We start from the raw sequence: 12317 nt of genomic DNA on the forward strand, positions 1-12317 counted from the left end.
AAAATTAAATTAGCTTCCTCTGTAATTTATTTATTATTAATAATTGAATTATCACTTTCTATCAGTAATTGAAAAATAAAAATAAAATTTTACCGATGAAATTATTTTCAAATCATCTTTTTCATATTTTAAAATTATTAACAAAAATATTTTTACAATTGTAATAATTCTCCTCAATATTTGCGTAATTTGATGCCGCGTCAATCACAATGTTGCTCATTGACTCCAAAATTAATGGTTGTGTAAGGTTAACAATACTCAGTTAGTGATTCCCATCCACGGACATGGACCTTACTTATTCATTTTTTCTAAGAAATAAGATCCTATTCTAGCTTATTTTTCAATAAAATTCACTAAAGGTTCATAACTGAATAAATTATGACCACAACAAAATGACACAAAATCGATCAAAAATACGCATGCAGCGGAAAGGATATCACGTCAAATGACGACAAGAAAAATATTACAATTCACAAAATATGGATAAATCTCACACCCAACACTCACACAAGGATACACGGTAATATTAACCCTTTCCCGCCCATATTAAAATGCATGTTTTCCCCTGAATTAAAGCAATTCTTTTCAGCCATCATTATGATAATGCAGACATGTAAGCAGCATGCTCATTCGTTTTCTGGGGAATGAAATCGAAAATGTTTTCATCAAATTTAAGGAAGAAATACTCTAATGCTGTACTACCCACAGGATGAGAATGGCAAGGTCCTACCTCTTCAGTAAAGTCCGCCGGTTCGACGTAAGGCAATGTATTTGTCCACTGAAAGTTAGGCCTACAATCTACATCGTCATTTCCTGAAATATCGTCACTTTCGTTTTCACTTTCCACTTCACTGAGTTCACTTAAGCCACTACTAACAGTTTAACGGTCAGAATTATCATTCACCAAACATTCAAGGTCGTTATCACATAAAATATTTTCACGCGAATTAAGTGTCGACATGTTTGTTTACAATAAGTCACTGCCTTCCGTATTTTGTGTTCTAATACGCCTGCTAAGGTTTTAAAAGAAGAAAACTAATATTTTTGGTCTCTAGGAAGTGCACATGCTAGTAATAGTAAGTTATATTTGTCTTTTAAAGTTAAAAACTTCATGATTGTTCCGTATTGAATAGAGAAAATAAGAAGATGTACAATATTATAGGGAAGGATCCACCTTTCAATACTCCGTAGTAAAAAGTAGTTACAACCTGTTTATTGGGACCGGTTTCAACACATTTAGAGTGTCATCATCAGCCAATTAGCGAAGATCTTAAAATAACTAACATATTGAACACAGGCAAAATATTAACATTGTATCACATCGTAGCAATTCAGTTAATGTTCAAAACACAATAATCACAGTCAAGAGAGTAAACAGAACATCACTATCTTGCGCCGCAAACAAATATATTTGAAGTTCATAAGCAGATCAAGTATGCACTTATGTAAAGTTGTTGCTAGGCAGGTCTTGTAGGCATTTGTTTCTCCGGCCGAAGAGTAAAAGGTGACGTGAATGAAGTCTTAGGAAAACAGTGTAGGATTTAATTTCGTCAAAATCAAAGTGGATATATAGGTTTTAAAATAATTTAAAACGTTAAAAAAGAATAAAGCCAAATAAAAATATATTAAAAATGGGAAGAAATAATGAAAGAAATACGAGGTTCAACTCGAAACAACTTGCCGTAGTAATTGATAAAGAAATGATAAATAGAGAAAGGGGGTGGGGAACGTTTATTAGAGGGTGGTGATGGTGGTTATTGTTATTAGAGGAAATACAATTGGGCAACAATCCTTTACATAACACTAATTCGAGGGAAAAAAAAGAGGAAGAGAACCGACACTTCGAAAAATGAAGATATCGGTTAAAGGAAGACAAGGGCCACGAAGGGCGTGAAAATGAAAGACTCCCTAGCCCTCGCAAACCTAATAGCATCGGGGTCGGAAAAGAACAAGAGTTGACCAAGGGAGGTCGGACAGGATAGATGAAAGTGAGGAGCCTGGCACAAGTAAGTGGAAGCAATGCCAGGACTCAGCTAAGGGCCCCATGGTCGCCAACCCACGCTCCGAAGTTCAGAGCCCCTGGGGGACGGAGGGTGGGAAGGAAAGAAAAATGGAAGGGATCCGATACTTCGAAAAATGAAGATATCAGCCAAAGGAAGACAAGGGCCACGAAGGGCATGAAAATGAAAGACTCCCTAGCCCTCGGAAACCTAATAGCGTCGGGGTCGGAAAGGAACAAGAGTTGACCAAGGGAGGTCGGACAGGATAGATGAAAGTGAGGAGCCTGGCACAAGTAAGTGGAAGCAATGCCAGGACTCAGCTAAGGGCCCCCCAGGGGCTCTGATCTTCGGAGCGTGGGTTGGCGACCACGGGGCCCTTAGCTGAGTCCTGGCATTGCTTCCACTTACTTGTGCCAGGCTCCTCACTTTCATCTATCCTGTCCGACCTCCCTTGGTCAACTCTTGTTTTTTTCCGACCCCGATGCTATTAGGTTTGCGAGGGCTAGGGAGTCTTTCATTTTCACGCCCTTCGTGGCCCTTGTCTTCCTTTAACCGATATCTTCATTTTTCGAAGTGTCGGTTCTCTTCCTCTTTTTTTTTCCTCGAATTAGTGTTATATAAAGGATTGTTGCCCAATTGTATTTCCTCTAATAACAATAACCACCATCACCACCCTCTAATAAACGTTCCCCACCCCCTTTCTCTATTTATCATTTCTTTATCAATTACTACGGCAAGTTGTTTCGAGTTGAACCTCGTATTTCTTTCATTATTTCTTCCCATTTTTAATATATTTTTATTTGGCTTTATTCTTTTTTAACGTTTTAAATTATTTTAAAACCTATATATCCACTTTGATTTTGACGAAATTAAATCCTACACTGTTTTCCTAAGACTTCATTCACGTCACCTTTTACTCTTCTGCCGGAGAAACAAATGCCTACAAGACCTGCCTAGCAACGACTTTACATAAGTGCATACTTGATCTGCTTATGAACTTCAAATATATTTGTTTTCGGCGCAAGATAGTGATGTTCTGTTTACTCTCTTGACTGTGATTATTGTGTTTTGAACATTAACTGAATTGCTACGATGTGATACAATGTTAATATTTTGCCTGTGTTCAATATGTTAGTTATTTTAAGATCTTTGCTAATTGGCTGATGATGACACTCTAAATGTGTTGAAACCGGTCCCAATAAACAGGTTGTAACTACTTTTTACTATGGAGTATTGAAAGGTGGATCCTTCCCTATAATATTGTACATCTTCTTATATTTGTCTATCGGCCGATAGATGGCTCATACATGCGACTAGAAATACAAGTACGCTTTACTACGCTATGGGCGGGAGGCCCTAAGCTTTCGCGCTACGCATTACTACGCTATGGGCGGGAGAGGGTTAAACAAATATTTATCACGAATACTAGTCCTTGATTTTTATTTTTGATTTTAATCTATGTCGAGAAAAATTTTATGATGACGGTATCGGCTAAATTTCATTGCGACAAATCAGAATGTGATAGAGTCAGGATTATAACTTCAAAGATGAGATTGAGTTCACAATGATGTCCAAGAGAATGTTGATGATAGATATCATCAGAAGAATATCCTCCAAAAACACCTATAACACAGGTCAAAATTAAGCATACGCGCTTACGGTCCATGAGTTGCGACACTATTATTACTTCCTAAAAATTATGTTGGGCAACATACTCTCTTCCCACTAGACTCAATTAATGGATTTACAAAATAATCCTCAAATAATAGATCCATTTCCAAGTCCAAAATAATATCACAGTGCAGTAAATGTAATAACGATCCGTCAAGATACAGCCATGTTCCAGGTTCACATTTACATAATCTGAGCACACATTAATCTTATACAAGAATAAATAATATTTACACTCATGACTTTACTAATATTTTTAACCGTAATGAAGGTTGAATTATTATTATTATTGTTCTTCTTTCTTCGTTTCGGCCTGCTGTGGACCACGTTATTTCAACCGTTTGCATCCTTGAGCTTTAATTCTTCCCCAGTACTCACGCATTCTCGTTCTGTGAGCCTCCTTCCTTTCATCAGTCCACTTCTTGCCTGTTTTCAACTTTGGCCTTTCTTGGAACCTTATTATTATTATTATTATTATTATTATTATTATTATTATTATTATTATTATTATTATTATTATTATTGACCATGCATGGTCACATCCGTGTAGGCTACTGTACGATAAATATTTAGATGACTCTAGCATTTCATAAACCCATCAAAATATCGCAGTACCACTGAGGGAAATCTAACGTAACGAAATGCACTTGTATACTGTCCCATCTGACTTCAAATTAATTATAATATCATTTAAAATTAAATATAGATTATCGGAGCGGTCAAATTAATTTTAATGCTCCCATTATGCTGAATTGGGACAGTCATGAATAATCTCGAAGACATTCACTCAAACTAACTAATAGAATCCAATACACATTTACACAACATCACAAGCTACCTTGCACCACGGAAAGAAGGAATGAAATCTCTTAACTACTGAAATACTACGAGAAGTTACTTTAAATGAATAAGAAAGGACTATGTTTACAGTAAGTGTACATGAATAGATAGAAAGTAATTTTTAAATATGGTACTCCAGTGAATGTTGAAAACTAGATTTTGGCAGATGACCTAGGACTTGGTCAAGTCACCTACCATCGAACTGCGTCCCTTTCCATGTCTGAAGATGCCTCACATGTTTAGAAACTCATTGGAGCTGCGAGGACGTACAGGAAACAGCGGCGGATTTCAGCTTGCAGGTGTACTGGCATCTCGAAATATTGTCGAACTCCAAGTAGTCTTCCTCTTCTATTTCTCCAGTAAAATGAGCTGAAACTGATAAACAAGCCAGGGCTCACCCATTTCTTATCTATCTATCTATCTATCTATCTTAGAATATGTTCAGAACCCACACTCGATGATTAATGAGTTGGTTGGAATACGTAACTTTTTGATATTCTTCTAAAATTTGTAGACAGATTTTATAACATGTCTGAACTGCCAAGTATTTAATATTCAAGGAGGTCGGCAAAGTAAAGTTCCCCAGTGAAGGGAAGACGTTAAAAAGCAGCAAACGAAGCAGTCAGAGTCCAAGTTCAGAATAATCAATTATTTTGGAAATACCGCAATATAATTGTCTTGAGACAGAGGTGTGCCTTCTTAATAATTTTTGATTGGTTGATCACCTGCATTCAGGCGGGCGTTATCTTTTTATTGGCTGATACAGTTAGACGTGAATCGGCCTTGGGTTTATCGATCGGCATTCCTGCTCTACCCCCACTGGTCACGTGGTACACAGCTGACTGAAGGAGACACAAATAATTCCCAACTCACACCTTACCTGCTCGACCGGGAAATCCAGCTCCAAGTAGCTCGCCTCTCGACAACACGGAAATGATAAAATTCCCATCCTGACTGTTGCAATAATGCCTCTACCCACTGATATAATAAAATATTACTTCTGAATAAAATATAACCAAAATTGAAGGGCACGCTAGATAGGGACAAGTTGTTGCTGGAGGGCAACTTTTGCTAATCTTCCTGTATATTTCCAGATTGCCGCAAAGGTCTGATCTTCTCCTGGCGCTTTGTAGTTTGTAAATTTATTCAGTGCTTGGTAGACTTCCTTTATTGTGGGGGGAATTGATGTTTTCTGGTGGTGTTTTTGTTGGGGTGTTGGTGTCCAATTGAAGGAGTCCTGTAGGTTCCACACAATTTAGAAGCTTGTTGAAATATTTAGCCAGAATTTCCGCAGGTGTCTTTATTGTTATGAGACAGCTTTCCATTTTCGTCCTTCATCACTAGGGTTGGGGGTTCATATTTTTGGAGCTGTTTTCTGAAGGTTTTGTAGTAGTCCCTTGATTGAGTTTTATTGAATTATTCAATTAATTGCAGTGTGTTCTTATGATTCTGTCATTCATTCATTCATTTACCATAAACCATTACAGTATCTATGGAAGGCCAGGGGAGAAGGACAAGCCTCCCTACACGTAGTGCCCCCTGACCTTTTTATTCTTCTTAAGACTTGGGTAGTTTCTTTTCTCTGTTTTATTGGATTTTGATAGGATATTTCTGATATTTGGGACTGATGTAATAGCCATGCCTGATGTTTTTTCTTCACTGTTTCATCACATTCACTGTTCCACGGTTGGTGTCTTTTACGTGGTTTAATTGGAGCCTGGTCTTCTGCAATTTGCTTAAGGTTGTGTACTAAGTCTTCAAGTTTATCTGTGATTTTTATTTTTTCAGTTGCTTTTTGGTAATTTTCATTGTTGATTAGCTGGGTAGGATCTATCTTTCTTTTAGTTTTAGGGGCTTACTTTTGTTGCAGTTTATTTAGCAGGGACTAACGACGTGGGAAGAAATAATGTAAGAGGAATGATCTCTTCCCTCAGATCGAGACTACAGGAGTTACATCACACCAATGCTGTGGTATTTTCTGTTCCTCACAGACATGATCTTCCGACATGGTCTTGTGTTAACAAGGAGGTAAACAAGGTTAATGAAGAACTTTTGAAAATATGTAGGCACTTCAAGAATGTAAAATACGTAGATATAAGTAATTTGGGAAGAAGATTTTATACCTGGCATGGTCTGCACCTAAATAGGTTGGGAAAAAGGTATGTTGTAAATAGTATAATAGAGTTTGCTAATTCAATTCAAGATGTGGAATGTGTACCTGATCCCATTCCTCTAAAAATCTAGATAAAGTGACCGATATAGGTCGGTCTGTCATGCTAGAATCGAGGAATGGTATTAATACTCATGGTAGTCTATATAGGTTAGGTTCTTTTAAAACTGTATTGGGGAATAGTGTTAATGTGCAAGGTACACAGACTAGGTTAGATTCTTATCAGATCACTAAAATCAATGAACCTGTAGAAACAAAAATATCTACTAGTAGGCCTATTGTGGAAATGACATCCAAGATACTAAGAAAGCACCACACTTTAGAGGATACTATCAAAATGTAAATGGACTTCGAAGCAAACTAACTGAACTCAAAATTTCTTCATGTTTAGCTGACTATGACTTCATGGTATTAACCGAAACAAAGTTACATGATGAAATTAGTGATGTGGAACTCTGACTCGAAACGTATTCCATTTTCATATGTGATAGGTCTTCTTTAACGAGTACGAAGGCATCCCATGGGGGGGGGGGGGTAATTATCTGTATTAACAAGAGATTTAAACCTACTCTGATACCGTGCATTAACACAGTTGAACAGTTGTTTGTGTCCCTGACTTTTAACACCACAAAATTAATCATTGGTGCTGTATACAATCCACCCAAGTCTCCTGTCCAAAACTATTTCGAACATTGCAGTGCTGTTGAAAAAATTATGTCATCTCTTGACAACCATTTATTGCTCATTGTTTGTGACTACAATCTACCACATCTTAATTGGATAGTAAATGAAGAAACATCTGTAAAATTTGTATGTACTTTATGCATTGTTTAATGTAACCTTGTTTATGTATATTTTTCTTATTTTTGGCTGATGATGATGCACACCAGCATCGAAACCGGTACCGAGTATAATAAAATGTTATAATTTTTCTTATAACATTGTATGGTATTGAATAGGTGGACCTCTCTTGTTTCCATTAGTCAGCTGTCCTGAGAATTTCTTTTCATTTCTTTGCGGTTTCCCCTTTCGTACTCTCAAGCAAATGCCAGGAAAGTGCCTATTCATATGCCGCAGCTGATTCCTTCCACTTCTGTACCCAGTTTCATTCATCATCATTCATTTCATATTCATTACTTTCTCAACTGAGGTTTGCTTCGTGAAGGGCATCTGGTCGTAAAAATATGGTGTAAAATATAATCTCACTTCCTCCCCGATATCGTATTGAGCTGCAGGGCTAAGGGGACGATATGCATTCCATTAATAGTATCAGTAAATATGTATCTGTCAAAGTACTTCTTCCTTAAAAAAAACTTGGCCCACAGGGCTCGGCTGGTCATCAAAACTCTGCAGTGAAAAGGCTAATGGACTAGACATTAATAATATTGATGAAATGTCGTCACTACTTAAAAAGTAAACAAGAGAATTTGACATTTGTAATGTATCATTAATGGACTAGACGTCAGTAACGTAATATTAATGTCCAAGTCATAGTAACTATGCCAGTTAAATTAAATTATTAAATTGGAAGATTTGGCTAATTCTCGTTTGATTCTTGATTTTTTCAATCACTGTTAGTGTATTTCAATGTTCATACGAAAATAGTAAAAGTTAAAAGGTTAAACTTGCGGTGTTTTTCCCCGTTGTGTTTTCGTTAGTTGAGATCTACGCTGTTATTAAGGGATGGTTCGTTGGATGTTTATACTCTGTTGTATGCATCATATTTGTAGTCATTCAACTGATTTGAGTCAGCCTGTATTTACTGGTCAGTTTGTTATTAAGCTTGGTTTAAAGGAACGTCAAAATTATTACATAGACGTGATGTGTTGTATACTGCAACGTTAAGGATGAATGTGTCCCTTTGTATCACGCTTTTTCATTTAGTTACGCTTGTTGCAGTACTAAGACTAGTATAATATGAGTCTTAATAACAAACTGACCAGTAAATACAGCCTGACTCAAAAAGTTGAAGATTGTGATGACTACAAGTATTGTACTCTAACAGGCTTCGAATGGAAGATCCATGCATAATAATGCCTCATTGTAAACTGGTAAACAACCACGGATGAGACTATAGTGAAGAGCGGCCCGAATTGCCTACACGAGCTTCGAACCACTCCCCTCCTACTTGCTGTGCAAGCCTCGGCAACTCGAACACTTGGGGAGTGGTTACGTTCGAAAGTAGAAAAAAAACTTAAGATGGAGTCTTATCTAATATGGAAGTAGGATTTCTGGGTTCAACTGTCTACTGGATATTGCTTAGCACTGCTGGAAATGACAGGAATCATGTAATGGGGTTACGAAGACTAATTTATCCTGAATTGTGACATAAAAGAAAACACAGTACACAATAATTTCTCCGTATATGGAGGGAAAAAGAAAAGAAAAAAGAAATAAGCACTTCAAATTGACTCGCCTGAGGGCGTTCCTTGACCTCATTCAGCATAAGCTTCATTTTTCACAAAGGTATAATTGAGGTCTGGCGACTAATATCGTCTATCTTTCCCTCATTAATTTCGTACCTCTGTCGTTAATTTCATTCTTCTGTTGATCACACCGTGTAATATAAGATGATGTCCCCGTACATAATACATTCTATTCTTAGCATGTAATTTACCGGTCCCTACGCTACATAATTGACACATTAGAAAGATATTCACATAATACACAAAGAAACACACACCACTGAGCTCGACTCCCCGGACTCCCTAATCTGACACCAAGAGGAACAACGTTAGACATCGGTTCTGTTTGAACTCAAAGAAATACGCACTAAACACTAAACACAATCATATGTTCACATCATGTATAAATGGGGTCATTCCTGAAAGAAAAACATGGTTATCAATTTCTTCTGCCCCGGCGCAAGCTTAATGGAAACTCGCACAAGGCGGCCCATTCTGACCTGGGCTCGAACTGGGCGCCTTCCGACTGAGAGGTACATGTCTGAACTATCATGTCTGGACTATCCGCGGCCTCATACTACCGGTTATTGGGGGGATCTGTAATTATTTACTAACTAGCCTCTAAATCATCGTGGTATCACTTACAGAAGTGTTCTTAGCCGAACCATTAAAAAAACAAGACACAGTGTGAAATCCTGAGTCCACCTTTAACTTCAATAACATGGTCGGCCGCTTTGCTACTAGGGGAGAGAAAAAGCGAAGGGAAGGTCATTGTGCGCGACTAGGTCACCCATTCAATAGCTGTGCGAGGTTCCTGACCGTTCACAATTATAACAGCCAGTTCCCCTTTTACGGATACACATATTTCTTGCCTAGTTCATTTGTTTATTCCATTTACTTCATCTTGCTGCAGAATTCCCAAGAAATTTTCATTTATTCTCTACCCTCTCATTACATCTCATATCGCGTATCATAATTCCTCGGGGCATAGGGCTCTCATGATTCCTCTCTTGACCCTTCTTATTTCTCTTTGCTCATCGCAAAAAAATAGATATATATTCAGACAATTCCCTAGAGCTTCCGGCTTCTCCATATCTCACACTGGTTATGGACATAAAAACACTCCAGAAAAAATTCTGGTCAAATAATCAATAATCAAGGGAAGTTGCATATTGTCCTTCACATAATTTACCTAAATAACACAGTTCTGTACCTCTCTCAGTCAGGACTTCTTTCTTGATGTTCATGCTTTAATTGTACGTATCAGTTAAGCATGCATTGTCTAACTGACCCGTGAGCTCCACCAGCATATGCGATAGCCCACCCTTAGGGGAATTCCAAATACTCTTCTATCCTTGTTTCTCATACTTGCTAGGATATTTTTCATATTAATAATAACTACTCCTCACAAAAAACTAATCACTAAGAAAGAAATGGTTATCGAGAGAGTTAGCTCCCTTGAATTTATGTTATGACAAAGAACAATAAAATTTCGTCTTTAGGTCATGCATTATTTACAACATTTATGTATTACAAAAGAAAAATCGTATCCTATGACCCCAGTTATGCTTTATCATGCTAAGAAAATTAGAAATGACATCAACTCACCTGTCTGGTGGCCGATTTTCCTTCCACGGGGAACCCCTGGTTGAGTTTACTGCTCCATCACCTTGGCGCTGGCTCGTTCACTGCTACAATCTTAAAGAAATCCAAAAGGGGTGTCAACTCCAGAACTCGTCACACGTTCCTCTGTTTACAGCGACACACACACAGAATTTACACAAGATGTTTCCTTATGCAGGCAGGTCATTCTAATCACAAGCGGCACGCATTCACAGAATGATCAAGAAGTTAGTAAAATAACCACCTAATCGATACTTTATTACTGCCTCAGGCAAAATTGAGTATAAATTAGCACTTACAGGACACGTTTCGACCACTTAGTGGTCCTCTTCAGCTGTATAAAGAAAGAATTGAGAAGAAAAAACATTAGGACAATAAGCACAAATAATAAAAGTTCTTTGGAGACTCCTTTGTTAAAAAATGGAGTTCATCAGAACAGGACATGTTGCGCTACCAATGACTCGACTTTTGAAACTATTTTAATCGGAAAGAAAGACACAGATGCTGTCAACGAACTGTACAGGGCACTGTACGGTTTCAGTATGATCCATACAACAGAGTATAAATATCCAATGAACCATCCCTTAATATAGGCGTAGATCTCAACTAACGTCCGGCTCCGTGGCTAAATGGTTAGCATGCTGGCCTTTGGTCACAGGGGCCCCGGGTTAGATTCCCGGCAGGGTCGGAAATTTAACTCTAATTGGTTAATTTCGCTGGCAAGGGGGCTGGGTGTATGTGTCGTCTTTACCATAATTTCATCCTCATCACGATGCGCAGGTCGCCTACGGCAGTCAAATCCAAAGACCTGCATCTGGCGAGCCGAACTTGTCCTTGGACACTCCCGGCACTAAAAACCATACACCATTTCATTTTCATTTCATCTCAACTAACGAAAACACAATGGAAAAACACTGCAAGTTTAACCTTTTAACTTTAACTATTTTTGTATGAACATTGAAACTTCGATAAATACACTAACAGTGTTTGGAAAAATCAAGAATCAAACGAGAATCAGCCAAATCTTCCAATTTAATTGGCATATTTACTATGACTTGGACATTAATATTATGTTATTAACATCTAGTCCATTAATGACACATTTTAATTGTCAGTTTTTCTTGTTTTCTCTTTAAGTGTGATGACATTTTATAATGTAAAACATTTATAATGTGCAACTTTATTTGTAAATAGGACTCAATAAATGACTTAACCTTGAGACGATCGTATAAAAGATGGCTGAATATGCTCCATACAGTGAGCGAAACATGTACCAATTAATGTTTGTATTGTAAAGTCCCTTTAGGACAATAAACATTTTATGTATTGAATTGGTGTGGATAATAAATACAAGAATTGTAAATACTAATAGTAAGTTCAATATGGGTAAAAACATGAAATTGGTTTTATGCAACCTTGCACGTGCGCGCGCGCGTGTGTGAAAATAATACTTTGGATATATAATATATTTTAAATTGTATTGACATGGCAGAATCTGGACACAATCAACTGTAATAATTAAGTCAACTATAATCTATCTAAGTCAATACGGACCATTTGTGGCCATCATGGTCAAGTCTCTGTAATCCAGTAACAACCCTCGTTTCT

The 12317-nt window shown here is 37.4% G+C and overlaps 1 protein-coding gene across 1 annotated transcript in view; it reads left to right on the forward strand.

Annotated features, from left to right (window-relative positions):
* OstDelta (oligosaccharide transferase delta subunit) overlaps positions 1-12317 on the forward strand; it is a 427988-nt gene that overhangs the window by 243332 nt on the left and 172339 nt on the right. The window lies entirely within an intron of this gene.

This window comes from Anabrus simplex, chromosome 8 (assembly GCF_040414725.1).
Source record: "Anabrus simplex isolate iqAnaSimp1 chromosome 8, ASM4041472v1, whole genome shotgun sequence".
Taxonomy (NCBI): domain Eukaryota; kingdom Metazoa; phylum Arthropoda; class Insecta; order Orthoptera; family Tettigoniidae; genus Anabrus; species Anabrus simplex.